This window comes from Hyla sarda, unplaced genomic scaffold, assembly GCF_029499605.1.
Source record: "Hyla sarda isolate aHylSar1 unplaced genomic scaffold, aHylSar1.hap1 scaffold_360, whole genome shotgun sequence".
In the NCBI taxonomy this organism is placed as follows: Eukaryota; Metazoa; Chordata; class Amphibia; order Anura; family Hylidae; genus Hyla; species Hyla sarda.
In genome coordinates, this window is record NW_026610373.1 from 178244 (window position 1) to 203576 (window position 25333).

The 25333-nt window shown below is 42.2% G+C and overlaps 3 non-coding genes and 1 pseudogene across 3 annotated transcripts; all 4 read left to right on the top strand.

Moving 5' to 3' along the window:
* The first annotated feature begins 6717 nt into the window (after positions 1-6717).
* On the top strand, positions 6718-6902 carry LOC130331980 (U2 spliceosomal RNA). The gene has a single exon (XR_008874754.1). It is a non-coding gene; the product is annotated as a U2 spliceosomal RNA (small nuclear RNA).
* Positions 6903-8989: 2087 nt separating this feature from the next.
* LOC130331917 (U2 spliceosomal RNA) lies at positions 8990-9180 on the top strand. The gene has a single exon (XR_008874702.1). It is a non-coding gene; the product is annotated as a U2 spliceosomal RNA (small nuclear RNA).
* Positions 9181-16066: 6886 nt separating this feature from the next.
* On the top strand, positions 16067-16270 carry LOC130331972 (U2 spliceosomal RNA; annotated as a pseudogene).
* A 6911-nt stretch (positions 16271-23181) lies between these two features.
* On the top strand, positions 23182-23372 carry LOC130331979 (U2 spliceosomal RNA). The gene has a single exon (XR_008874753.1). It is a non-coding gene; the product is annotated as a U2 spliceosomal RNA (small nuclear RNA).
* Positions 23373-25333: the final 1961 nt, after the last annotated feature.

A 25333-nucleotide genomic window follows, 5' to 3' on the forward strand; every position in this document is an offset into this window, starting at 1 on the left:
GCTGCTGCTGACTAAATGGCCTCCTTAATTGGATCATTTGAGTAGCCAGCACACCTGTGCAGGTAGGGCATGACATGATAGGCAGCTGCCTTGATAGCGGGTGGGTGCTGAATGTTCCTAATTGACAAAATAAGATTAATGCTTATGAAGAAATATAAAATCTCATCCCTTCCCCAATATCGCGCCACACCCCTACCCCTTAATTCCCTGGTTGAACGTGATGGACATATGTCTTTTTTCGACCGTACTAACTATGTAACTATGTAACATAACATGGGGGGGGGGGGGTCTCCTGGCTGTTCACACAGGTGTGTCATTGCTGTACATTGACCATGCATTGCTTCTGTGGTATTGCAAAGGCAAAGACAAATGCTTCCAGCCATCCATTGCACTAATGGATTGGTCATCAGCTGGCTGTCTATGTCCCGCATCAATATAGACCAAAGTACAGAGGGTTAGGCTATGCTATTGTGCACCTACCTGATGCATCAGAAGGTGCGAGGCCCTTGCTAAATTCTGTGCACAGACTTTGAGATCTATGCTTTAGACTGTATCTAAACCTGCTCCAACATGGACTGACATTCTGGCCTACTTTCAGCCGATGCGACTTGTCTGTCGCTGAACAGTCGCTTTTTATGTATTCAGCACCTATGTATAATGTTGTAAAAATGCTCTAGAAGCTAAAGTCGCAGAAATGTCACACATATTTGGCCTGCAACTTTCTGTGCGACAAATTCAGACAGGAAAAATCAGTATAAATCCTTAGAAAATTATCCCCCAGTGTCTCCATCTGCTGGCGGTATTGAATAAGCATTGCTGCACTGATGGGGTATGCATTAGACGAAAAAAAAGAAGAAAAAGAAGAATAATACGCCCAGAAAAGAGGCGAAAAGGAGAAAAACGTAAAAAAACGTGAAAAAAAAGTAAGAGGAAGAGAAGGGAAAAAAAGGTGGAAATGGGTTTAAAAGTGATTTCGGCGGAGAAATATATATATATATATATATATATATATATATATATATATATATGCGCACACACACACATAGATATAAACGTATTCTCCGTTGAGATATTGCAGCCGCTGCTGTGTCCAGGCCCAGGAGCCTTAGCACTGTGCTGTGATGTCACTCAATACCACTGACATCACTAGGTGTAAACAACATCTCTCCTTTGCTGTGTATGTGACTATGGAGCTGTTTGGTGATGTCGTCTATTACGGCCTTCATAGAAGCAACAGGAGATTGTTGCATCCATCTTGAACCCTCAGAACTACAGTGCTATGATGTCACTCACTTCCACAGGCCTTGCAGAGTGTAAACAACAACAACCCAGCTTTGTTGTGTATGTAACCAAAGGGATTTGTGATGTCACCTAGAACCTTCACAGCAGCGACAGCTTTATGAGGAGCATCAGCACTGCTCTGCCTGAGCAGAACCATCACCGCCATAGGTTGTCAAATAACCCGGATTTAACCCACACAGGTAAGTCCAATGGGGTGCAGGCATGTCCTCTATGCTTACAGCTTCCCGTGGGTGTTGGTTTGATACCGTTTGGGGACAGCCAAGGAGGCATCTGCAGGCAACAAAGGTAGGTGTGTGCTTGTGTGTGTGTTTCCTATGCAGATCCTAAGCCCAGTGTCACATGCAAGTAGGAGGAGTAAGAAGGGTTCCTGGCAAATCCGGGTTATGGATTGCATTTAAAAAGGCCCCGTGGGAGTGCAATGGGCCCCTGTCTTGCTGCTTAGCAATAATGGTATGGGTTTAGGTTCTGCTGTGTGTACTGGTGGTTGACTGCCCCCCAGCCCAGAGTGTGCATGGAAAATTGTCTGGCAGCCTCCCTGACAGCAAGCAGTGATAGTGCCCATGAAGGGGACCTTGTTGGGCCCGCCCCTTTCACGGTTATCGCTTCTCGGCCTTTTGGCTCCGATCAAGTGTAAACTTGGTCTGGGTCAGGGGTGCGGGTGTTCTGCTGAGCAGGAATCCGGAGTGGTGATCTTACTGTGGAATCGACAGACAAGAGAAGAACAATGGCTGGAAAGGAATACCTCCCTGCGATTGAGAAGACTGTACGTTTTGTGGTGGAAACTTCTGACCGGGGTAAGAATCGGATTGAGTACATTGGACATGAACTTGTGGAGAAATTGGGCGGTTTTGGCATGGATAGTTTGTTCTGTGTGCAAGAGAATAGGAAGCAAGGAATATATGATGTGTCCTTCATCTATGAAGCTGATTGCCAGAACTTCTATGAATGTTTGAAAAGAAATGCCAATAACCCTGTCTTGGAAAATGTAAAGTTTTTTCCTCTGTTTGAGATGGGAGTGAAGACTCTGTTTGTACATATGTACAATCCGTTCTTAGACCCGGATATGATTAAGAACTTTCTAAGTATCTACTGTGAAAGTGTCCAAGGGGGAGTGAAGCAAACTAGTAGTTTGGGTGTGTTTAATGGCACATGGAAGTTTTTTGTAAAACTGAAGCTGGATCCTGGGAGCATTGGTGGAGTGAAACACCCACCGGCCAATTTTTCAATCGCTGGAAACCGGGGTTATGTCTATTATTATGGCCAGCCATTGTTTTGCCGTGATTGTTTGCTGTTTGGACATGTTAAAGAGGCTTGTCCAGGTAATAAGAAGTGCCGAAATTGTAAAATGCCAGGGCATGAGGCGGGAGCTTGTCCACAGCCCAGAACTTGTGATCTTTGTGGCCTTGTTGGACATGTGTATAGAAATTGTCCGGAGGTGGCTAAGAGGGAGAAGGAGAAAGAGGCCAGAAAAGATTTGGCAATTAAAAAAAAGGGAAAAGGCAAAGGCAGACATGGCAGAAAAGAGTGTGATTGCTAGCATTATTGAGAAAGCAACGGTGGTGGAAGAGAAGGTGCAGGAGGAGATTGAAGAGGAGATGGAGGAGGAGGTGAGAATTGAAGAGGTGCCTAGTCCTCAGGTGTCTGGCACTCAAAAAGTTGAATGGTCGAATTCAGAAGAGGAAAGTGCTAAAGAGAGAGAGGAAGATCTTTTTCGTCCCCCACGGAAGGCGGCGAGAGGTGCCAGTGGTGAAAAGATGGAGCAGACGGTGGTGGAGACGAGTAATCGTTTTGCCGCAATATCTGAGGGTGAAATGGATAAATGCATTGGAGAAGAAACTTCTCCCTCGACACTGAGCCGTAAAGTTCATTAACTCTCTTCTAGGTTTTTTCTTCCTATGGGTTGTTATTTGATTTGATATGTCTTTTTCGGTTAGTTTGTCAAATGTTAGAGTCTTTAAAAATAAGAATAGAAGAGCGGCCATTCTGGAGGAATTGGCAGGAACTAATAATGACATAATTTGTCTACAGGAATGTGGATTGGATTTTCCTCCAAAAAAGGAGGAGTGGAGATATGGACCAGCAGTGTGGTCTTGCTCTAATGTAAATAGAAATGATGGAGTTGGGGTTTTGTTTAGGAATAATAAGTTTAAAGTTTGTAGTCAAATGGTGTTAAGGGAAGGAAGGTGTGTGTTGGTGGAGGTTGGGTTACATGGGTTTAAGTTTAAGTTAATTAATGTTTATGCACCTGTGAATAAGGAGGAGAGGGTGGGTTTGTTTGAAATAATTAAGGGTTTTTTGTCTGGGAAGGAACCAGTGTTGTTAGTAGGTGATTTCAACTGTGAGATTGGGAGGGATGCGGATGTTTCTGGAAATATGCTTAAGAGTATGGTGAGTGATTTCAAGTTAAGAGATGTGGTTGAAGTGTGTGGTGTGAATCCTGTGTTAGCAACATATCATGCTGAGAGTGGAAGGAGTGAGTCAAGATTAGATATGTGTTTTGTGTCCAAAATGATAGGATGTATGTGGTATAAGCAAGAGAGAGTGATTTATTCTGATCATGAGCGTGTGAGTTGTGGTTTGGTGTTGGATGAGATTTGCATAAGTGGGAGGGGTTACTGGAAGCTTAATGTGAAACTGTTGGATGAAAAGGAGGTATATGATAGGTATATTAAGAAGTATAAGTTATGGTGTGAGAAGAAAAAAGAATTTTTGGATTTATTGTGTTGGTGGGAGTGGGTTAAAGAAAGAACTAAGGTTTTTTTCAAGAGGGAAGGTTATAAAAGGAAAGCTAGGGAAAGAAAGAAGTATGAATGGCTGAATAAAAGGTTGGGGTTTCTCATTAAGTTGAAAAAGAAGGGATGGAGAGTGGATGGTAAGATTGATGCTGTGAACAGAGATGTAAAGGATTGGTTGAATGAAAGAGGAAAAGAGTTAATGTACCGAGCAAAAGTGGACAAATTGGAGAAGGATGAAAAGTGTTCAAGATATTTTTTTAAGAAAGTGATTGGGAGAAAGGATGATTTAGTTAGTGTGTATGATAAGGATGGTGGTTTGGTGAGAGGCAAAGCTGTACTGAATGTGGTGAAAGAGTTTTATGAGGACTTATATGCAGTCAAACAGTGTGATAGGGGTTTGGCTGAGGAAGTGCTGGAAGTGATTGATAAGAAGGTAGATTGTAATGAGTATGAGAGTTTAATGAGAGAGATTGGAATGGAAGAAATTAAAAGGACGGTTGATAGTATGGCTAAAAATAAGACTCCTGGAGAGGATGGGTTGCCGGCTGAGTTTTATGTGAAATTGTGGGATGTACTGAAGGATGATATGGAGAGTATCTTTAAGTATATGTGGGCTAATGGAAGATTGGTGGAAAGTATGAAGAGTGGGATAGTGGTTTTGATTTATAAGAAAGGGGATGTGAATGATGTAAGGAATTGGAGGCCGATAACTTTGTTGAATGTGGATTATAAAATATTTGCAAAGCTGATTACAAATAGAATGAGGGACGTGATAGAGCAAGTGATTGGGGAGGAGCAAGTGTGTGGTGTGCCAGGAAGAAGAATTAGTGAGAATTTGTGTTTGTTGAGAGATATATTGTGGGATGGTATGTGTAGAAAGCAGGTGGTTCGTGTGTTGTCAATTGATTTTGAAAAAGCTTTTGACCGTTTGTCGCATGGGTTTTTGTTTAAGGTGCTAGTTAAAATGGGGTTTCCAGGTGATTTTGTGAATATTGTGAGAATGTTGTATAAGGAAGTGTATAGTAAGATTCTGATTAATGGATGGATGACTGAGGAGATTAAAGTATGTTCAGGGGTGAGACAGGGATGTCCCTTGTCACCTATTGCTTTTATTTGTGCTATGGAACCATTATTAGAATTATTGCGTAAGGATAAATGTGTGAGAGGTGTGAGAGTTCCGGGGGGTCGTGGTAAAGAGGTTAAAGTGTTGGCTTATATGGATGATGTATGTGTGGTAAGTGAATCTGTTGCGGCTGTAAGAAGATCCAAGTTATTGGTAAGTCTGTTTTGTGGTGCGTCTGGTTTTAAGGTCAATTGGGGAAAGAGTGAATATAAATGTTTTGGTGGTGTGACTCAGAGTGAGGATGTTGGTATGGAAGGGGTGGAAGGGCCTATTCAGGTGTTGGGGGTGAAGATGGATGAACGGTTGGATGGTAGAAATAGTTGGGAGGATGTGGGGAAGAGAGTGCAAAAGAAATTGAATTTTTGGAGGTTGAGAGAGTTGTCAATGGTTGGTAAGGTTATGATAGTGAAGAGTGTGATTTTGCCAATACTGTTATATGTTGCTGTTGTGTTTCCGCCAAGTTATATGGTTTTGCGAAAGGTGAAAAGAATGTTATTTGTGTTTTTGTGGGGTACAAAGATGGAAAGAGTTAAGAGAGAGATTGTAATGAAAGATGGTAAAAATGGAGGAATGGACTTTCCGAATGTTGATGTGTATCTGGGTGTGAATATTGTTTTTGCTTTGAAAAGAATGATGGGAGGTGAAAAGAGTTGTGCATGTATGGTGAGATATTTGGGTGGCAGTGTGTTATGTAAATTGGGTTGGTTGGAAAGAGATTTGAGAGTGCCTTATGCTTTTGTGTGTCCTAGTTGGTATGTATATGTGGTGAAATTTTTGGAGAATTATAGGTTGATTGGTGTGGGTCCAGAAGTGTTTGTGAGTAAAAAGAGTATGATTGGGTACATTAAAAAAGACGAAGTTGAATGTTCAATTAATATGGTGAGAGCTGTAGATGTGGGGAGAGTGTGGAAGAGTATAATGACTGTTGGAGTAACAAATAGACAACGTGAGATAGCATGGCAGAGTTTGCATGGTGCGTTACCAGTAAGAGAATTTCAAAGAAATAGAGGGATTGGAAGGTATGAGAGGTGTCCAAGAGATGGGTGTGATGGGATTGAGAGTGTGATGCATGTATTTTGGAATTGTGAAATGGCGCAAGGTGTGTGGAAAGGGATGAGATTGCTGTTTAAAGAATTGACTGGTATAAGGTATATGTCGTATGATGTGGTTATGTTTGGACTTAGTATGGTAGGGAGAGATAAGGAAAGGGTTTTTTTTGTGTTGCTTGCCATTATTAAGGAAGTACTTTGGGATGTTAGGAATTTATGTGTATTCAAAAGAAAAAACGTGTCGGTGGAGGGTTGTATTAAGATGATTCTAGATAGGTTATATGTTGTTTATTTGTGTGATAGGAAGAATTTGGGGGATAAGGATGCTGAGGGGATATGGAAGTTTTTGAAATGGAGATATCTTGTAAGTTTGTAATTGGTGATGGTATTTATGTTTGTTTGAAATTGAAAATAAAAAGAAAGACCTAATGATGAGTTGGACTTTACTTCAGAAAGTCTAAGTGACGAAGTATGGAGTTGAATTTTGATGTTTTAATGTCCAAACCTGAAGGTTTAAAAAAAAAAAAAAAAAAAAAAAAATCTGTTCTTATCAGTTTAATATCTGATACGTCCCCTATCTGGGGACCATATATTAAATGGATTTTTGAGAACGGGGGCCGATTTCGAAGCTTGCTTCCGTCGCCCTATGCATTGACCCGATATGGCAGTATCTTCGGGTACAGTGCACCACCCCCTTACAGGGTTAAAAAGAAAGATTCCTACTTTCATTGCTACCTGCTTGCTGGCTAGCCAGCTAGCCAGCCCTGTGGGCCTTGCTGCTGCTGCTGCTGCAGCCAAAAAACAAAAGGTGGTGCTGCTGCTGCTTCTGCTGCTTCTGCTTCTGCTTGTGTCTGGCCCCTGTTGGAGCGTCCAGGCACAGGACTTCTGCTGCTGCTGACTAAATGGCCTCCTTAATTGGATCATTTGAGTAGCCAGCACACCTGTGCAGGTAGGGCATGACATGATAGGCAGCTGCCTTGATAGCGGGTGGGTGCTGAATGTTCCTAATTGACAAAATAAGATTAATGCTTATGAAGAAATATAAAATCTCATCCCTTCCCCAATATCGCGCCACACCCCTACCCCTTAATTCCCTGGTTGAACGTGATGGACATATGTCTTTTTTCGACCGTACTAACTATGTAACTATGTAACATAACATGGGGGGGGGGGGTCTCCTGGCTGTTCACACAGGTGTGTCATTGCTGTACATTGACCATGCATTGCTTCTGTGGTATTGCAAAGGCAAAGACAAATGCTTCCAGCCATCCATTGCACTAATGGATTGGTCATCAGCTGGCTGTCTATGTCCCGCATCAATATAGACCAAAGTACAGAGGGTTAGGCTATGCTATTGTGCACCTACCTGATGCATCAGAAGGTGCGAGGCCCTTGCTAAATTCTGTGCACAGACTTTGAGATCTATGCTTTAGACTGTATCTAAACCTGCTCCAACATGGACTGACATTCTGGCCTACTTTCAGCCGATGCGACTTGTCTGTCGCTGAACAGTCGCTTTTTATGTATTCAGCACCTATGTATAATGTTGTAAAAATGCTCTAGAAGCTAAAGTCGCAGAAATGTCACACATATTTGGCCTGCAACTTTCTGTGCGACAAATTCAGACAGGAAAAATCAGTATAAATCCTTAGAAAATTATCCCCCAGTGTCTCCATCTGCTGGCGGTATTGAATAAGCATTGCTGCACTGATGGGGTATGCATTAGACGAAAAAAAAGAAGAAAAAGAAGAATAATACGCCCAGAAAAGAGGCGAAAAGGAGAAAAACGTAAAAAAACGTGAAAAAAAAGTAAGAGGAAGAGAAGGGAAAAAAAGGTGGAAATGGGTTTAAAAGTGATTTCGGCGGAGAAATATATATATATATATATATATATATATATATATATATGCGCACACACACACATAGATATAAACGTATTCTCCGTTGAGATATTGCAGCCGCTGCTGTGTCCAGGCCCAGGAGCCTTAGCACTGTGCTGTGATGTCACTCAATACCACTGACATCACTAGGTGTAAACAACATCTCTCCTTTGCTGTGTATGTGACTATGGAGCTGTTTGGTGATGTCGTCTATTACGGCCTTCATAGAAGCAACAGGAGATTGTTGCATCCATCTTGAACCCTCAGAACTACAGTGCTATGATGTCACTCACTTCCACAGGCCTTGCAGAGTGTAAACAACAACAACCCAGCTTTGTTGTGTATGTAACCAAAGGGATTTGTGATGTCACCTAGAACCTTCACAGCAGCGACAGCTTTATGAGGAGCATCAGCACTGCTCTGCCTGAGCAGAACCATCACCGCCATAGGTTGTCAAATAACCCGGATTTAACCCACACAGGTAAGTCCAATGGGGTGCAGGCATGTCCTCTATGCTTACAGCTTCCCGTGGGTGTTGGTTTGATACCGTTTGGGGACAGCCAAGGAGGCATCTGCAGGCAACAAAGGTAGGTGTGTGCTTGTGTGTGTGTTTCCTATGCAGATCCTAAGCCCAGTGTCACATGCAAGTAGGAGGAGTAAGAAGGGTTCCTGGCAAATCCGGGTTATGGATTGCATTTAAAAAGGCCCCGTGGGAGTGCAATGGGCCCCTGTCTTGCTGCTTAGCAATAATGGTATGGGTTTAGGTTCTGCTGTGTGTACTGGTGGTTGACTGCCCCCCAGCCCAGAGTGTGCATGGAAAATTGTCTGGCAGCCTCCCTGACAGCAAGCAGTGATAGTGCCCATGAAGGGGACCTTGTTGGGCCCGCCCCTTTCACGGTTATCGCTTCTCGGCCTTTTGGCTAAGATCAAGTGTAGTATCTGTTCTTATCAGTTTAATATCTGATACGTCCCCTATCTGGGGACCATATATTAAATGGATTTTTGAGAACGGGGGCCGATTTCGAAGCTTGCTTCCGTCGCCCTATGCATTGACCCGATATGGCAGTATCTTCGGGTACAGTGCACCACCCCCTTACAGGGTTAAAAAGAAAGATTCCTACTTTCATTGCTACCTGCTTGCTGGCTAGCCAGCTAGCCAGCCCTGTGGGCCTTGCTGCTGCTGCTGCTGCAGCCAAAAAACAAAAGGTGGTGCTGCTGCTGCTTCTGCTGCTTCTGCTTCTGCTTGTGTCTGGCCCCTGTTGGAGCGTCCAGGCACAGGACTTCTGCTGCTGCTGACTAAATGGCCTCCTTAATTGGATCATTTGAGTAGCCAGCACACCTGTGCAGGTAGGGCATGACATGATAGGCAGCTGCCTTGATAGCGGGTGGGTGCTGAATGTTCCTAATTGACAAAATAAGATTAATGCTTATGAAGAAATATAAAATCTCATCCCTTCCCCAATATCGCGCCACACCCCTACCCCTTAATTCCCTGGTTGAACGTGATGGACATATGTCTTTTTTCGACCGTACTAACTATGTAACTATGTAACATAACATGGGGGGGGGGGGGGGGGGTCTCCTGGCTGTTCACACAGGTGTGTCATTGCTGTACATTGACCATGCATTGCTTCTGTGGTATTGCAAAGGCAAAGACAAATGCTTCCAGCCATCCATTGCACTAATGGATTGGTCATCAGCTGGCTGTCTATGTCCCGCATCAATATAGACCAAAGTACAGAGGGTTAGGCTATGCTATTGTGCACCTACCTGATGCATCAGAAGGTGCGAGGCCCTTGCTAAATTCTGTGCACAGACTTTGAGATCTATGCTTTAGACTGTATCTAAACCTGCTCCAACATGGACTGACATTCTGGCCTACTTTCAGCCGATGCGACTTGTCTGTCGCTGAACAGTCGCTTTTTATGTATTCAGCACCTATGTATAATGTTGTAAAAATGCTCTAGAAGCTAAAGTCGCAGAAATGTCACACATATTTGGCCTGCAACTTTCTGTGCGACAAATTCAGACAGGAAAAATCAGTATAAATCCTTAGAAAATTATCCCCCAGTGTCTCCATCTGCTGGCGGTATTGAATAAGCATTGCTGCACTGATGGGGTATGCATTAGACGAAAAAAAAGAAGAAAAAGAAGAATAATACGCCCAGAAAAGAGGCGAAAAGGAGAAAAACGTAAAAAAACGTGAAAAAAAAGTAAGAGGAAGAGAAGGGAAAAAAAGGTGGAAATGGGTTTAAAAGTGATTTCGGCGGAGAAATATATATATATATATATATATATATATATATATATATATATATATATATGCGCACACACACACATAGATATAAACGTATTCTCCGTTGAGATATTGCAGCCGCTGCTGTGTCCAGGCCCAGGAGCCTTAGCACTGTGCTGTGATGTCACTCAATACCACTGACATCACTAGGTGTAAACAACATCTCTCCTTTGCTGTGTATGTGACTATGGAGCTGTTTGGTGATGTCGTCTATTACGGCCTTCATAGAAGCAACAGGAGATTGTTGCATCCATCTTGAACCCTCAGAACTACAGTGCTATGATGTCACTCACTTCCACAGGCCTTGCAGAGTGTAAACAACAACAACCCAGCTTTGTTGTGTATGTAACCAAAGGGATTTGTGATGTCACCTAGAACCTTCACAGCAGCGACAGCTTTATGAGGAGCATCAGCACTGCTCTGTCTGAGCAGAACCATCACCGCCATAGGTTGTCAAATAACCCGGATTTAACCCACACAGGTAAGTCCAATGGGGTGCAGGCATGTCCTCTATGCTTACAGCTTCCCGTGGGTGTTGGTTTGATACCGTTTGGGGACAGCCAAGGAGGCATCTGCAGGCAACAAAGGTAGGTGTGTGCTTGTGTGTGTGTTTCCTATGCAGATCCTAAGCCCAGTGTCACATGCAAGTAGGAGGAGTAAGAAGGGTTCCTGGCAAATCCGGGTTATGGATTGCATTTAAAAAGGCCCCGTGGGAGTGCAATGGGCCCCTGTCTTGCTGCTTAGCAATAATGGTATGGGTTTAGGTTCTGCTGTGTGTACTGGTGGTTGACTGCCCCCCAGCCCAGAGTGTGCATGGAAAATTGTCTGGCAGCCTCCCTGACAGCAAGCAGTGATAGTGCCCATGAAGGGGACCTTGTTGGGCCCGCCCCTTTCACGGTTATCGCTTCTCGGCCTTTTGGCTAAGATCTTGTATCTTGTCAAGGGGCTCTGAGTTCGTCGAACCTTCGGCCTTGAGGCATCGGCGGTTTTTTAGCCGTCTTAAGCCTCATGCTGCTATAGGAGGAGGACTTACAAAGAACGGGAAGGCGATCCCCCATGGCGACCCTTAGGTTTGCTGCGCATACTGAAACTCGGATTAAGAACACCTTCCGTATTGAAGTGGATGAGGAGAAAAAGGAGAAGATGACTTTGGAATTTTTTGTCAAGAGAATTATGCTGGATTTATTGCACATTCAGAGAGAAGATGTGTTTTGCCTAAAAGACCCAGGTAAAGGACTTTTCATTCTTACCTTGACTTCCGCATCTGCATGTGACCATATGTTTGAGAAAGTTCGGGAGCTTGCCAATGAGGAGGATATGAAAGGACTTGTTTTCATTGCTCTATATTCTAATGGCGATGTTCCACTGGTGGTTACTATGCACGATCCATACGTGGATATAAGAGACATTGTCTTATTTTTAAACCAATATTGTGCGGAAGTCAAATACTCTCATAAAATAATGAATGCAATGGACTTTTGGACTGGAAAGCATAAGTTTGCTGTTAAGTTCAGAGAAGATGTGAGAGGAATTGGAGGTCTGTGTCGCCCACCTGCAAATTTTTTAATTGGGCGTAAACGTGGCTATTTATTCTACCCTGGGATGCCGTATTATTGCAGGAAATGCCATGAATATGGTCATACACAAGAATCTTGCAAAGAGGAAGTGGTTATTTGCAAAAGATGTGGCCAAAAAGGCCACACCACTTTGGACTGTCAAAATGAGATTCTGTGTAATGTGTGTAAGCAGAAAGGACACGCTTTTAAGGATTGTCCTCAACGCTCCTGGGCCAATATTGTGGCTACGTCGGCTGGTCCCTCGATGAGGAAGAGCTCCATGGATGCTGTGCCTGTGCCTAAGACCCACACCCTGAAAGTGATGCCTGAGTCTTCTGCTACCGGAATTCCTGTGATACCTGCTGTGGCTCATGTCTCCAAAAGCATTGTGTCCCCGGGGAAGGTCGTGGGACCTGAGACAGAAGTGAGGGGTTCTCCTCTCATGGAAGTTGAGGGTCCTGGACCGCCCAGAAGGGATACAGAGGAGATGGATGTAGAAGAACGGCGAAAGAGGAAAAGCAGAGACCGGAAAGAGGAAAAGGGCCTTAACATCAAAAGGAGTGGTCGAGTTAGTGCGGACGAGGGGAACGTGGAGATTGTCTGCCAAAAGGTTATAACAGCATCCGACCCTGTTAATATTGAGGAATTTGTGTCACCACCTACAGATTGGGGTTCTTTGTCTGAGGATAATGAATGACCCAGGAGCTACCAAGTGTTAATATCTCCTCCTTCAATGTGAGGAGTTTGAAGAGCCCAGAGAGGAGGGCTGCTTTATTTTCTTTCTTGTCTTCTTTGCCTACAGACATTTTATTTTTACAGGAATGTGCCATTGATTATGATATCAATTATTCATCTTTGAGATCTGAATGGACTCTTGGCCCGTCTGTGTGGTCAGGGGATAATGAGAGGAAAGTGACTGGTGTTTGCATACTGTTCAAGAGCAGTGAGTATAAAGTTACCTCCTTCACAGACATTGTACCCGGTAGAGCCCTGCTCGTTCATATTATTTATAATGACATGAATATGAGACTTTTAAATGTATATGCCTCTCCAGATAAGGATGAAAGATCTGATTTATTAGAGAAAATTCAGTTTTATTTACCGGGTTCATCCCCGCTTATCATCGCTGGTGATTTTAATTGTATAATGGCAGGAGAGGAGCGGGCTGGAGGATCTGAACAAAGGAAAGATAAGACTGAAAAACAACTAAAGGATTTTATAGTTGATTTTAATTTAAAAGATTTGTGGAGAACCTCTTTCCCTAATGACCCTGGGTATACCTGGGGGAATAGCCTTTATATGTCAAGGATTGATTATATTTTTGCTTCTGGATTTGCATTTTATGGGAATATGCAATTGACTTCTACCTTTTTTTCAGATCATAAGATTTTATCTGCTACATGTAAGTTTGATGGGGTTTGCAGAGCCAAAGGAGTCTGGCGTCTGAATATCTCTTTGCTTGAAGATGAAGAAATTAAATGTAATTTTATCTATCTTTTTAAAAAATTGCAGAACTCAAGGACTAATTTTAATTCTCTTTTAGCATGGTGGGAATTCTGCAAGGTAAAATTTAAAGAGTATTTTATTAAGATGGGTGTTAAAAAAACAAAAGAGAAATTGAAATGGTATAGAGATCTTAACACAAAACTACAAACCTATTATCAACTCAAAGAGCTGGGTGTATATGTAGACGATCTGATTTTAAGTGTTAAAAGTGATATTCAGAAGGCTATAACTAACAAAGGGAAAGAAATAATTTTTAACTCCAAAGTTGAATGTAAAGAGAAGGATGAAAAGTGTACAAGATTCTTTTTTAAAAAGGTAATGGAAACAAAAAAGTTAATGATTAACATTGAGGATGAAACTACTAATGTAGGAATGTTATCCAAAGCTAAATCCTTTTATCAAGATCTGTTTAATGAGAAACCCATTGATATATCTGCTGCTAATTTTCTCCTAAGCACTTTAGATTGTGGTTTAAGTAAGGAGGACCAAGATGCACTTTGCACAGAAGTAAGATGCCAAGAATTAGAAATTGCTGCTAAAAGTTTATCCACAGGTAAAACACCAGGTTCTGATGGACTTCCTGTAGAGTTTTATAAAACCTTTTGGGACATTTTTAAAGATGATTTGCTTAATATTTTTAAGGAGGCTTTTAATTCTGATGTTCTACCTTTATCTTGGAGGAGTGGTATAGTGTCTCTGATCCCCAAAAAGGGGGATAGGAACAGCTTAGAAAATTGGAGACCAATTACGCTTCTTAATGTTGATTATAAGATTATGTCAAAAATTTTTGTTAACAGAATGAAGCCGTTTTTGTACAAGGTCATCCATGTGGATCAGGTATGTGGTGTCCCAGGAAGGAGTGTAGCTGAACCTTTAAATGCTATTAGGGACGTCATATGGTATCAGCAAGAGCGGAATCAAAATCTAGCCATTCTATCTCTAGATTTTCATAAAGCGTTCGATAGAGTATCACATTGTTTTTTATGGATGGTTTTACAACGCATGGGTTTTCCTAACATATTTATTAAGCAAATTGCTCTCTTATATAAAGGTTCTTTTAGCAGGATTTTAATAAATGGTTTCCTTACAGATTTTATTAATTTATCATCAGGGGTAAAGCAAGGCTGCCCTCTGTCTCCTATACTGTTTATATGTGCAATAGAACCTCTGTTAAACTTAATAAGGAATGATAAAATAATAAAAGGAGTGCCAGTTCCTGGAGGTAATAATGCCACCCTTAAAGTGTGTGGCTATATGGATGATATTAATGTTTTTTGTGAAAGTGCCTTCTCTTTACAAAGAGTTGTTGATGTTACTGATTTCTTTTGTAAAGCTTCTGCTTTTAAACTTAATTTATCTAAATGTGACTGTTTTTATATAGGTAAATGGGAAAACGTGCAAATACCAAACCTAAAATTACAGTCAGAAAAAATAAAAATCCTTGGAGTCATCTTTGATAAAAATAACAATGGTGAGGAAAGTTGGCTAATGGTAAAAGAAAAGGTAAAGAAAAAGGTAGACTTTTGGTCCCTTAGGAAATTATCCTTAGAAGGTAAAATTTTGGTGATTAAGGCTATGCTAATACCCATTATGCTCTATTTAAATATGATTTATCCTCCTAATGAACTTATGTCTAGGCAACTTCAGAGGATTCTCTTTGAGTTTCTATGGAGTTCTAAAGCAGAAAAATTAAAAAGAGATACTATGTATAAGTCACAAAAAAATGGAGGAAAACAGGTTCCCTGTATTAGAAAATTTTTATACTTAAGGTTTTTTAGTTGGTGTTTTAGGGGACTTTTTATGAAAAGTGTATGGTCCTGTTTTTTAAAGTACTCTGCGGGACATATTTTTAGAAAAAGAGAATGGGTGTTTTTATCATTATCTTCTCCTGTACTTTTAACTCCGCCTAAACATTATGCCATCTTAGAAAAAATTATACGTATGTATAACCTTAAAGACTTTGACTTGTTAACCTTGAGGGATGCTCGCAAGATAGAAGTACAGTTAAATTTGCAAGAAGAAATATGTATGGTCTCTAATTTTTCTTATAATAGGTGTGTACAAATATGGAAAAAGGTAAACGAGCCATATCTTTTTAATGAGCACAAGGATTTAGCATGGATGATTATCCATGAGTGTCTTCCGGTAAGATTTTTCCAATATAGAAGAGGTCTAAATGCTGTATGTGTCTGTCCCCGGGAAAATTGCAATATAGATGAAACTGTTTTGCACCTTTTCTGGAATTGTTATTTTGCACAAAAGGTTTTTAGACTAATTGGTTCTTTATTGAAATTCCTAACAGGTCTAAAAGTTTTAAATCATGAAGTTGTTTTATATGGCAAAAGTGATGGAGTTACGAAAGAAAAAGAGAGAATTTTGTGGATTTTTATCAACTGTACAAAAAATGTATTATGGAAAGTTCGTAATATCCTTGTCTTCAAAAGAGATTTTATTTGTGAAAAAGAATGTTTGAAGATGATATACAGTGAAGTTTACTTGTACTATTTAATTGATAAAAAGAGATATGGGCAGAAAAAAGCATTAGCTATGTGGAATTTACATTTATGGAAAACAGTATTTGATGTATTGTAAACATTTTTTGTGATGTATTTAAGTTTTTGAGTTTTTTCAATAAAAATGTAAAAAAAAAAAAAAAAAAAAAAAAAAAAATCTGTTCTTATCAGTTTAATATCTGATACGTCCCCTATCTGGGGACCATATATTAAATGGATTTTTGAGAACGGGGGCCGATTTCGAAGCTTGCTTCCGTCGCCCTATGCATTGACCCGATATGGCAGTATCTTCGGGTACAGTGCACCACCCCCTTACAGGGTTAAAAAGAAAGATTCCTACTTTCATTGCTACCTGCTTGCTGGCTAGCCAGCTAGCCAGCCCTGTGGGCCTTGCTGCTGCTGCTGCTGCAGCCAAAAAACAAAAGGTGGTGCTTCTGCTGCTTCTGCTTCTGCTTGTGTCTGGCCCCTGTTGGAGCGTCCAGGCACAGGACTTCTGCTGCTGCTGACTAAATGGCCTCCTTAATTGGATCATTTGAGTAGCCAGCACACCTGTGCAGGTAGGGCATGACATGATAGGCAGCTGCCTTGATAGCGGGTGGGTGCTGAATGTTCCTAATTGACAAAATAAGATTAATGCTTATGAAGAAATATAAAATCTCATCCCTTCCCCAATATCGCGCCACACCCCTACCCCTTAATTCCCTGGTTGAACGTGATGGACATATGTCTTTTTTCGACCGTACTAACTATGTAACTATGTAACATAACATGGGGGGGGGGGGTCTCCTGGCTGTTCACACAGGTGTGTCATTGCTGTACATTGACCATGCATTGCTTCTGTGGTATTGCAAAGGCAAAGACAAATGCTTCCAGCCATCCATTGCACTAATGGATTGGTCATCAGCTGGCTGTCTATGTCCCGCATCAATATAGACCAAAGTACAGAGGGTTAGGCTATGCTATTGTGCACCTACCTGATGCATCAGAAGGTGCGAGGCCCTTGCTAAATTCTGTGCACAGACTTTGAGATCTATGCTTTAGACTGTATCTAAACCTGCTCCAACATGGACTGACATTCTGGCCTACTTTCAGCCGATGCGACTTGTCTGTCGCTGAACAGTCGCTTTTTATGTATTCAGCACCTATGTATAATGTTGTAAAAATGCTCTAGAAGCTAAAGTCGCAGAAATGTCACACATATTTGGCCTGCAACTTTCTGTGCGACAAATTCAGACAGGAAAAATCAGTATAAATCCTTAGAAAATTATCCCCCAGTGTCTCCATCTGCTGGCGGTATTGAATAAGCATTGCTGCACTGATGGGGTATGCATTAGACGAAAAAAAAGAAGAAAAAGAAGAATAATACGCCCAGAAAAGAGGCGAAAAGGAGAAAAACGTAAAAAAACGTGAAAAAAAAGTAAGAGGAAGAGAAGGGAAAAAAAGGTGGAAATGGGTTTAAAAGTGATTTCGGCGGAGAAATATATATATATATATATATATATATATATATATATGCGCACACACACACATAGATATAAACGTATTCTCCGTTGAGATATTGCAGCCGCTGCTGTGTCCAGGCCCAGGAGCCTTAGCACTGTGCTGTGATGTCACTCAATACCACTGACATCACTAGGTGTAAACAACATCTCTCCTTTGCTGTGTATGTGACTATGGAGCTGTTTGGTGATGTCGTCTATTACGGCCTTCATAGAAGCAACAGGAGATTGTTGCATCCATCTTGAACCCTCAGAACTACAGTGCTATGATGTCACTCACTTCCACAGGCCTTGCAGAGTGTAAACAACAACAACCCAGCTTTGTTGTGTATGTAACCAAAGGGATTTGTGATGTCACCTAGAACCTTCACAGCAGCGACAGCTTTATGAGGAGCATCAGCACTGCTCTGCCTGAGCAGAACCATCACCGCCATAGGTTGTCAAATAACCCGGATTTAACCCACACAGGTAAGTCCAATGGGGTGCAGGCATGTCCTCTATGCTTACAGCTTCCCGTGGGTGTTGGTTTGATACCGTTTGGGGACAGCCAAGGAGGCATCTGCAGGCAACAAAGGTAGGTGTGTGCTTGTGTGTGTGTTTCCTATGCAGATCCTAAGCCCAGTGTCACATGCAAGTAGGAGGAGTAAGAAGGGTTCCTGGCAAATCCGGGTTATGGATTGCATTTAAAAAGGCCCAGTGGGAGTGCAATGGGCCCCTGTCTTGCTGCTTAGCAATAATGGTATGGGTTTAGGTTCTGCTGTGTGTACTGGTGGTTGACTGCCCCCCAGCCCAGAGTGTGCATGGAAAATTGTCTGGCAGCCTCCCTGACAGCAAGCAGTGATAGTGCCCATGAAGGGGACCTTGTTGGGCCCGCCCCTTTCACGGTTATCGCTTCTCGGCCTTTTGGCTAAGATCGGGGTTTATTGCCTCGGTCGGCGCTGAGGGTGCGAGTGAACTGCGCCGCGACTAGCTGCGTAGGTGATCAAGACTGTGGTACTCGTTACCGACAGATTTGGAAAGATGGCTGGATCCAACATGTCTGCAGTGGAGAAGACCGTACGCATCAAGGTGCTAACCACGGATCGTCTAAGAAACAGCATTGAATACATCGGCCATACCATTGTGGAGCGACTGGCAGGATTTTCCTTGAGCGACCTCTTTTGTGTCCAGGAGAACAAGCGCCAAGGTATTTATGACGTGTCCTTCTTATATGATGCTGACTGCCAGAACTTTTATGAGTGCTTAAAACGGAACAGTGGAAGTGAGGTTTTGCGGGATGTGTCCTTTTATCCCCTTTTTGAAATGGGGACAAAGACTTTGTTTATCCACATGTACAATCCGTTTGTTGATGTCTCTATGATTAAGAACTTCTTGAGCATCTATTGTGAGTCTATTGCTGGTGGTACTAAGCAGACAAGCAGCATTGGTGTATTTAATGGCACGTATAAGTTCTTTGTGAAGTTGCGGCTTGATGGAGATTGCATTGGAGGCGTTAAGCACCCTCCGGCGAACTTTACCATTGCTGGTTTCAGAGGTTATCTCTATTACTACGGACAGCCATCTTTCTGTAGAAATTGTCTATTGTTTGGACATGTGAAGGAGGCCTGCCCTGGCAGTAAGAAATGCAGGAACTGTAAGCAACCGGGGCATGAGGCGGGTGCATGTCCACACCCGAGGACCTGTGACCTATGTGGGGAAGCTGGCCATGTGTACAAGAACTGTCCAGTGTTGAAGAGGAGGGAGGAGGAGAGGAGAATGGAAGAGGAAATGGTGGAGAGGAGGAGGGCAGCTGCAGCTGCGGCTGCAGTGGTTCCTGCAAGAGAGAGCGTTATTATTGGAGAGGTACAGAGTCCTGTGGTGGTAGAGGAGGAGCAAATGGCGGTGCAAGTGGAAGAAGGGGAGATTGAGGATGCTCCCAGTCCCCCGGCTGAGGAGTCGCCGCAAATTGAAGAGTGGTCTTCTTCTGAGGGTGAAGACCGTGAGGAGAGACATAGAGAGAGAGAGGATGACTTTGATCTTTTTCGTCCCCCCAAGAAGACGGCCAGGAAGCTTTCTGGTGGACAGATGGAGTCGACGCTGGTGGCTACGGACAATCGGTATCAACCGCTATCTGAGAGCGACATGGATGCGTGCTCTGCGGGAGAAGCTTCTCCCACACCGCTGAGGAAAGCTACCTAAATAACTTTCTTCTTTTCTGTCAAATTCTTCCTTAGGGTTGTTAAGATGGTGGTATGTCTTTTTTAGTCGGTTCTATAAACGTTAGAGTCTTTAGAAGTAAAGTCAGAAGGACAGTAATTTTGGAGGACTTGGCAGGGAAAAAAGCGGACATTATTTGTTTGCAGGAATGTGGGCTAAATGATATTCCGGGGAAGGGAGAATGGGCTTATGGTCCTGCTGTTTGGTCGGTGTCTGGGCATAATAGGAATGATGGGGTAGGGGTGCTTTTTAAGAGCTTTAAGTTTGAAGTTTGTAGTTATGTGGTAATAGAGGAGGGGAGGTGTATCATGGTGGAGGTTAAGGTGCAGGGGGTTAAATTTAGGTTGATAAATGTGTATGCGCCGGTAAGGAGGGAGGAGCGGGTGGGGTTGTTGGAGGTAATTAAGAGGTTTCTGCCGGGTAAAATACCTTTGGTGTGGGTGGGGGATTTCAACTGTGAAATTGAGGGGAATGTGGATGTATCTGGGAATATTCTTAAAAGTATGGTGTGTGACTTTAAGTTAAAGGATGTGGCTGAAGCGTGTGGAGTGTGTCCTTTGTTAGATACATATTATTCTGATAGTGGAAGTCATAGTTCCAGACTTGATATGTGTTTTGTGTCTAAGGGTGTGTTATGTAAGAATTATATGCAAGAAAAAGTAGGATATTCAGATCATGAGTATGTGTGTTGTGAGTTAGTATTGGATGCAGATTGTGTGAGTGGGAGGGGTGTATGGAAATTAAATGTTAAATTGTTGGAAGTGGAAGGAGTGTATGATAGATATGTTAATAAGTATAGGGGTTGGTGTAAGAAAAAGAATGATTTTCCTGATATATTGTGTTGGTGGGAATGGGTTAAGGGTCAAACAAAAGTTTTCTTTAAAAGAGAGGGATATAAGCGGAATGCTGGGAGGAAGAAGAAGTATGAATGGTTGAATAAAAGATTGGTGTTTCTCAATAAGTTAAAGAAGTATGGCTGGAGTGTGGGTGAGCAGATTGAGGTTGTGAAGAGTGATCTAAAAAATTGGTTGAATGAGAAAGGTAAAGAGTTAATGTATCAAGCAAAACTTGATAAGTTAGAGAAAGATGAGAAATGTTCGAGATATTTCTTTAAAAAAGTTATTGGGAAGAGAGAGGATATGGTAAGAGTGTATGATGATGATGGCTGTCTGGTTAAAGGTAAAGCTGTGTTGGGAGTGGTTAAAAATTTTTATGAAGACTTGTATGCGGTAAAAGATTGTGAAGAGGACTTGCAGGATGAAGTGTTGAGAGTGCTTGATAAGAGGGTGGATGGTAGTGAATATGGGACTCTGATGAGAGAGATTGGAGAGGAGGAAGTGAAGAGGACTGTGGATAGTATGTCAAGAAATAAAACGCCTGGAGAGGATGGGTTGCCTGTTGAATTTTATGCTTGGATTTGGAATGTTGTGAAGGATGATTTGGTGGAAGTGTATAGGTATATGTGGAGGAAGGAGAGAATGGTGGAAAGTATGAAGAGTGGAGTGGTTGTGTTGATTTATAAGAAAGGTGATGTGAATGATGTGAGGAATTGGAGGCCGATAACTTTGTTGAATGTAGATTATAAGGTGTTTGCTAAAATAATTACAAATAGGATGAGAGATGTGGTTGAGCAGGTGATTGGAGAAGAACAAGTGTGTGGAGTGCCTGGGAGAAGAATAAATGAAAATTTGTGTTTGTTGAGAGATTTGTTATGGGATAGTATGAGTAGGAAACAGGAGGTTAGAGTGATGTCGATAGATTTTGAAAAGGCGTTTGATCGTCTGTCACATAGGTTTTTGTTTAGAGTATTAGTGAGAATGGGATTCCCGGGTGATTTTGTAAATGTTGTAAGGATGCTGTATGATGGAGTATATAGTAAGGTTTTGATAAATGGTTGGATGTCTGAGAAAGTGAAAGTATGTTCTGGTGTAAGGCAGGGTTGTCCGTTGTCCCCTATGGCTTTTATATGTGCTATGGAGCCATTATTAGAGATGTTGCGGCGGGATAAGTGTGTTAGAGGGTTAAAAATTCCAGGGAGTGGTGGGAGAGAAGTCAAAGTTTTGGCCTACATGGATGATGTGTGTATTTTGGGAGAGTCTGTGGCTGTTATGAGAAGGGCAAAGTTACTAGTTGGATTGTTTTGTGGAGCGTCTGGGTTTAAGGTGAATTGGGACAAAAGTGAGTATAAATGTTTTGGTAGTATGCAAGGAAGTGAGGATGTGGGTATGAAGAATATTGAAGGTGGTATTCAGGTTTTAGGTGTTAAAATGGATGAAAGATTGGATGGGAGAGAAAGTTGGGATGATGTAGAGAAGAGAGTGTCCAAAAAATTGAGTCTTTGGAGGTTGAGAGATTTGTCTATGGTTGGGAAAGTGCTGGTTGTGAAAAGTGTAATATTGCCTATTTTATTGTATGTGGCAATAGTGTTTCCGCCAAGTTATATGGTTTTAAGGAAGTTAAAAAGAATTTTGTTTGTGTTTTTTTGGGGTACAAAAGTGGAAAGAGTGAGGAGAGAAGTTGTGATGAAGGATGGTAGTAAGGGTGGAATGGGATTTCCAAATCTAGATGTGTATTTGGGGGTGAATGTGGTGTTTGCGGTTAGAAGGATGATGAGAGGAGAAAAGAATTTTGCATGTATGTTGAGATATTTAGGTGGGCGTGTGTTATGCAAATTAGGTTGGCTGGAGAGAGATTTGAGAGTGCCTTATGCGTTTGTGTGCCCGAGTTGGTATTTGTATGTGGAAAAGTTTTTGGAGAGTTATAGGTTGATTGGTGTGAGAAAGGAGTTGTTTGAAAGTAAGAAGAATGTGTTTGGGTATGTCGCCGCAAGTGAGGTGGAGTGTCCGATTAATATGGTAAGAGGCCAGGATGTGTCTAAGGTGTGGAAGAGTTTAATGACAGATGGAATATCAAATAGACAGAGAGAGATAGGATGGCAGTGTTTGCATGGAGCCTTACCAGTAAGAGAGTTCCAAAGGAATAGAGGTATTGGAAGGAGTGAAATATGTCCGAGGGAAGATTGTAGTGGGGTTGAAAGTGTGATGCATGTGATTTGGAATTGTGACATGGCTCAGAATGTATGGAGAGGGATAGGTCCGTTGTGTAAGGAGTTGACTGGGATAAATAGGTTGTCATATGAGGTTGTGATGTTTGGTCTTAGTATGATTGGAAGAAAGAATGAAAGGGTGTTGTTTGTGTTGTTGGCGATTGTGAAGGAAGTCTTGTGGGATGTTAGAAATTTATATGTGTTTAAGAGAAAAGATGTGACTGTGGAAGGAAGTTTAAGAATGATTCTGGATAGGTTGTACACCGTTTATTTACGTGATAAAAAGAAATTAGGTGAAATAGATGCAGAGGGGATATGGAAATTTTTGAAGTGGAGACATGTTGTAAGGGTGTAATGGTGATGGTATTTGAATTTGTTTTGAATTTGCTTTGAACAAATAAAGAATGACCTAATGATGAGTTAGACTTTACCATGAGTCAAAAATGACGCGTTATCTAAGTGGTGTTTAGTCTAAACCTGAAGGTTTATAAAAAAAAAAAAAAAAAAAAAAAAAAAAATCTGTTCTTATCAGTTTAATATCTGATACGTCCCCTATCTGGGGACCATATATTAAATGGATTTTTGAGAACGGGGGCCGATTTCGAAGCTTGCTTCCGTCGCCCTATGCATTGACCCGATATGGCAGTATCTTCGGGTACAGTGCACCACCCCCTTACAGGGTTAAAAAGAAAGATTCCTACTTTCATTGCTACCTGCTTGCTGGCTAGCCAGCTAGCCAGCCCTGTGGGCCTTGCTGCTGCTGCTGCTGCAGCCAAAAAACAAAAGGTGGTGCTGCTGCTGCTTCTGCTGCTTCTGCTTCTGCTTGTGTCTGGCCCCTGTTGGAGCGTCCAGGCACAGGACTTCTGCTGCTGCTGACTAAATGGCCTCCTTAATTGGATCATTTGAGTAGCCAGCACACCTGTGCAGGTAGGGCATGACATGATAGGCAGCTGCCTTGATAGCGGGTGGGTGCTGAATGTTCCTAATTGACAAAATAAGATTAATGCTTATGAAGAAATATAAAATCTCATCCCTTCCCCAATATCGCGCCACACCCCTACCCCTTAATTCCCTGGTTGAACGTGATGGACATATGTCTTTTTTCGACCGTACTAACTATGTAACTATGTAACATAACATGGGGGGGGGGGGGGTCTCCTGGCTGTTCACACAGGTGTGTCATTGCTGTACATTGACCATGCATTGCTTCTGTGGTATTGCAAAGGCAAAGACAAATGCTTCCAGCCATCCATTGCACTAATGGATTGGTCATCAGCTGGCTGTCTATGTCCCGCATCAATATAGACCAAAGTACAGAGGGTTAGGCTATGCTATTGTGCACCTACCTGATGCATCAGAAGGTGCGAGGCCCTTGCTAAATTCTGTGCACAGACTTTGAGATCTATGCTTTAGACTGTATCTAAACCTGCTCCAACATGGACTGACATTCTGGCCTACTTTCAGCCGATGCGACTTGTCTGTCGCTGAACAGTCGCTTTTTATGTATTCAGCACCTATGTATAATGTTGTAAAAATGCTCTAGAAGCTAAAGTCGCAGAAATGTCACACATATTTGGCCTGCAACTTTCTGTGCGACAAATTCAGACAGGAAAAATCAGTATAAATCCTTAGAAAATTATCCCCCAGTGTCTCCATCTGCTGGCGGTATTGAATAAGCATTGCTGCACTGATGGGGTATGCATTAGACGAAAAAAAAGAAGAAAAAGAAGAATAATACGCCCAGAAAAGAGGCGAAAAGGAGAAAAACGTAAAAAAACGTGAAAAAAAAGTAAGAGGAAGAGAAGGGAAAAAAAGGTGGAAATGGGTTTAAAAGTGATTTCGGCGGAGAAATATATATATATATATATATATATATATATATATGCGCACACACACACATAGATATAAACGTATTCTCCGTTGAGATATTGCAGCCGCTGCTGTGTCCAGGCCCAGGAGCCTTAGCACTGTGCTGTGATGTCACTCAATACCACTGACATCACTAGGTGTAAACAACATCTCTCCTTTGCTGTGTATGTGACTATGGAGCTGTTTGGTGATGTCGTCTATTACGGCCTTCATAGAAGCAACAGGAGATTGTTGCATCCATCTTGAACCCTCAGAACTACAGTGCTATGATGTCACTCACTTCCACAGGCCTTGCAGAGTGTAAACAACAACAACCCAGCTTTGTTGTGTATGTAACCAAAGGGATTTGTGATGTCACCTAGAACCTTCACAGCAGCGACAGCTTTATGAGGAGCATCAGCACTGCTCTGCCTGAGCAGAACCATCACCGCCATAGGTTGTCAAATAACCCGGATTTAACCCACACAGGTAAGTCCAATGGGGTGCAGGCATGTCCTCTATGCTTACAGCTTCCCGTGGGTGTTGGTTTGATACCGTTTGGGGACAGCCAAGGAGGCATCTGCAGGCAACAAAGGTAGGTGTGTGCTTGTGTGTGTGTTTCCTATGCAGATCCTAAGCCCAGTGTCACATGCAAGTAGGAGGAGTAAGAAGGGTTCCTGGCAAATCCGGGTTATGGATTGCATTTAAAAAGGCCCCGTGGGAGTGCAATGGGCCCCTGTCTTGCTGCTTAGCAATAATGGTATGGGTTTAGGTTCTGCTGTGT